Raw genomic sequence first — 4,569 nt, forward strand, 5'->3', positions numbered from 1 at the left:
CACTTTATAGCCCAGGCTTGTCTCAAATCCACAGCAATCTTCCTGTTAGGGCTATAGGTGTGTATCATATATGGCAAGATCAATAGTTTTGAAAGCAATCATTTGTTTTCCTTTTTTTCACATTTTGCCACATTGTCTGTAAAATTATAGAATAAAACAAAGGCAGAGAAAAATAATTCCTAAAATGCCACCTTTACATTTCATATGTCCCTGTAATTCCAGGCCTCTGGAGGCTGAGGCAAGAGGATCTCAAGTTTGATGTTAGCCTAGAGTATGTGGCATGACTCTGTGCTAATAATAATAATAATAATAATAATAATAATAATAATAATAAATGTCAGTCATAGTTGGAACTTTATGAGGAGCATGCCTTCCTGGTCCAGAGGCCCCGCCACGGATCCTGTTACCTGTGGCTTCTTATTTGAATTACTTTATACCAAAAGTAACCACTTTGCTATTTCTCTAGTGGTTTATACTTACAGAAAAATTACCATTTCTTACCCACCCAGCCCGTGCCCTGAGCTTTACCATTTTTTATCCACCCATCCCGTGCCCTGAGCTTTACCATTTCTTACCCACCCATCCCGTGTCCTGAGCTTTACCATTTCTTACCTACTCATCCCGTGCCCTGAGCAGCCCCGCCTTCTCTCCCCCTGATATGGTCCCAGCACGACGGGCTGCCGGCTCTGACTCACGTTCGTGGCCACACATGTGCACACTGATGTGAAACTGCAAATTTCTACATCACTCCATTCCTGCCTAGACATCCCACTTGTTTGATTATTTTCTTCTCTTGATCTGCCACAAAGTCATCCACACATTCTCTACAGTCTCCAATCCTTAAGAGGGCTGGGAGAAGTGGCCCTGTTTCCAGGAGGCCAATGCTTTCCAACAGCCCTCACGCTGGCCCTGCCGCCCTGCACTCCTGTGGGCTCTCGTGGGGCTTTGGCAGTGGCTGTGTACTCCTGGCTGGTTCTCTCCCACCGGCTTGGGTTTCAACCTTGTTCATGCTGTAAATCGGGTATCAACGACTGGCTTTCCCAATCTTGGCTGACATCTTTTGTCTTTGTTCTTCCTAACCTTTAGGTGTGGTTTATGAGATCAGAAATGACCGCACCCTTTCAATCCACGGTGACTGGTCAGAAGTGGGTTCCTTCTAAAGCTTCATTTTCTATAGGATTTTTAAAACCATAATCACACCCGTTTTTGGTTTGACCTCTAAAATTTTTCTACAGGGAAGTCTGACTGGAGCAGAGTTTTTAAGGTAGAGTAATATCAGACCTAAGCAAAACGGTAAAGAAAATGAAACCCTCCTTCAGAGAGTTCAACCTACCATATTTTCTCAACTTGATGGCGCCTCACTTAGGAGAGAATGGAAGCAAAAGCCTGAGAACTCCTTCACAATAGAATATAGATGACTTATATTGGTTTCCTGGGACGGTGATACAATGAAACCTTTGTGTTAAAATGAAAGTAAGTTTGAGACTAGTGGAATGGGGGAGGGGAAAAAGTGAAAAAGAAACAAAGGAAATGAAAGTAAAGGGGACAAGATAGATGACAGCTGATTTGTATTCCTTTCTACATACACAAACCACAAAGATACCACAGTGAAAACACCAAGAAAAGAAAATTCTATGGACTTCAGATGCTATGAACATAGCTTTTATGACTTAGGAACAAAATTATAAAATGAAGTGTTTGAAGGGTTGGAAAGATGGCTCAGCAGTTAAGGGTGCTTGCTGCCGCTGGCAGAGGACTCAAGTCCAGTTCCCAGCACCTACACTGTGTTGTTCACAACTGCATTAAGACTAACTCCCAAGGATCCAGCACCTTCTTCTGGCTTCTGTGGGTACACACTCTCACATGCACATACACACACTCACAAATACACATACATATAAAGAAAAGTTAAGTACTTTAGAAAAAGTTTAGAACTTATTTATACACTGAATAGCTAACATTGGCAACCTGACTTTTCAGGATAATGGCATTAGCAACAATCTGTAAATAAATTTATGTTATTATTGAGACTGGATCTCATTATGTAGCTAAAGCTGGTCTCAAATTCCCAACCACCCAGCTTTAGGCTCCTATGTGCTAGGATTACAGGGCTGTAGCATCACTCCTGATTTAGGGAGATAAATCCATACTTTATGGATTGCTCTGGCACAAATATAAAGGATAAGAGGTCATTATTGGTTAGAAAGACAATGTTGTTTTTCAATCATCAAAGAACTCTTGTGACTACCAGACATCAACAGTGAACGTTTACAAGTATGGTTCTTATAGTACACTGACCTCTACTAGAATGAGATACTCTTGCTATGGAAGGAGGAGAGAGCCCTTTAAGATGAAACTTTAACTTGCACCTTAAAAATGCATCCTACTTAGAGGACTTTAATTTGCTCATCTGTGGAAGAACATGACAGGCCCAGAACTGTTGCTCTCACTGCACGTGTATAAAACTGTAATGCCTATCATCAAATTTCAATTAGTCTTGCAGCAGAGCAAGAAAGAAGGGGGAGGGTGGGAAGCAATTGGTGGACCCAGCTTTCAGTTTCAGCTTTTGTTCTTTTCCCTGGGATTGAAACCCCTTTAAGGAAACAGTGGTGGTAATGGACCATGTTTTCTTCCTTATCTCTTCCCGACTTCTGTCTGGATCAGAAAGGTAAAGAGTTGGTTAATTTCTCTCCATCAACAATGTTTGAAGCATGAAAAGCATGGATCAAGGGCCTCTAATGCATCTTTAAGATGAATGCAAATTAGCTTTGGAGTCTTGGCTCCAAGATGACCCAAAAAAAAAGAAACGATGGTCACGCCAAGAAGTAGCCATGGCCTCGTGCAGCCAGTTTGGTGCAGGAACCATACCCATTGTGGAGGCTGCTGCTGTCAGTGGCATATGCAAAGCAAGTGTCTTCTGTACTTATATGCTTCCCAAACTCTATGTCAAGCTGAATTTCTGAGTGAGCTGTGCCATTCAGAGGAAGGCAGCAAGGAATCAACCTCGTGAAGCCCAGAAGGACCCCCCACCATGACTGAGGCCTGCTGGTGATGCACCATGTAAAGAGGTGACTTCATAAGAACAGAAGAAAAAAATACCTTGAAAAAATGAAATATAGGGGAAAACAATGAGTGTTAATTCATTAGAAATCCTCATTAAGTTTTCTTGTATCACAGAACATTTACATAATTCTTTCCAAATGGAAGTCTTCTTCTTCTTCTTCTTCTTCTTCTTCTTCTTCTTCTTCTTCTTCTTCTTCTTCTTCTTCTTCTTCTTCTTCTTCTTCTTCTTCTTCTTCTTCTTTGGTTTTCGGAGACAGGGTTTCTCTGTGTAGCCCTGGCTGTCCTGGAGCTCACTCTGTAGACCAGGCTGGCCTTGAACTCAGAAATCCACCTGCCTCTGCCTCCCAAGTGCTGGGATTAAAGGCGTGTGCCACCACTGCCCAGCAGGAAGTCTTCTTATGCAGTTGTAGTCCTACCTTGGCCTGTGTGTAAGTTATGGGTTTTATAAAAAGTTAACAAGTTAAAGGTCAACAATGGTGGCTGGGGGGCTGGTGAAATGGCTCAGCGGGTAAGAGCACCGACTGCTCTTTTGCAGGTCGAGAGTTCAAATCCCAGCAACCACATGGTGGCTCACAACCACCCGTAATGAGATCTCTTCTGGTGCTGTCTGAAGACAGCTAAAGTGTACTCATTTATAATAATAAATAAATCTTTAAAAAAAAAATGGTGGCTGGGTCTCCATGTGAGTTGGTGATGTCTGATGGGTTAAGGTGCTGGCTGCCAAGTCCAGGGACCTGAATTTGATCCCCAGAACCGATATGGTGGAAGAAAAGAACTAACACACATACATGTATACACACACACACACACACACACACACACACACAAATGTAAAGAAATTTAAATTAAATTTTTTAAGTTAAAAAACAAAAAGACAAGTTTTTATCTATCCAACCTGGCCTTGAACTTACTGGCCTTGAACATGTTACATGGCTGTGGATGACCCTGAGTTTCATGTCATCCTGCCACCACCTCCCAGAATGCTGGGATTAAAGGCATGTGCCACCACACCCAGTTTATACCTTGCTTGAATTAAACCCAGGGCTTTATTCATACTAGGCAAGGGCTCTGCCAACTGAACTGCATGCCATGTGCTCTCACCAGCTTTTGACTCATGGGACATAGTGCCTATTAGTGAACTCATGTTTGTGTCTGCCATTTGAGAAGAATACATTTTCACTTTAAAAAATGTGGAGGCCCTTCTTAACTTTAGAATCAAGTTAGCACATTTCTCCTTCTATTTATTTATTTTTTAAATAAAATCTAAGAATCAATTAGGCTTTAATCCACATTATTTCCCATCAGGAAATAAAAATAAAATAACTTTGCAGATTGAATTAAAAGTTAAAAAAAAAAAAAAAGCTAGGTAGTGGTGGTGCATGCCTTTAATCCCAGCACTCAGGAGGCTGAGTTCAAGACCAGCCTAATCTGCAGAGCAAGTTCCAGGCCTACACAGAGAAATTCTGTCTTGAAAACCAATCAACCAAACAAGAAAACTAAAAGTCC

The 4,569-nt window shown here is 41.7% G+C and overlaps 1 pseudogene; it reads left to right on the forward strand.

Moving 5' to 3' along the window:
- The first annotated feature begins 2,787 nt into the window (after positions 1–2,787).
- Positions 2,788–3,080, forward strand: LOC116091150 (annotated as a pseudogene).
- The last annotated feature ends 1,489 nt before the right edge of the window (positions 3,081–4,569 follow it).

Source organism: Mastomys coucha, unplaced genomic scaffold (genome assembly GCF_008632895.1).
Source record: "Mastomys coucha isolate ucsf_1 unplaced genomic scaffold, UCSF_Mcou_1 pScaffold15, whole genome shotgun sequence".
Lineage (NCBI taxonomy): Eukaryota > Metazoa > Chordata > Mammalia > Rodentia > Muridae > Mastomys > Mastomys coucha.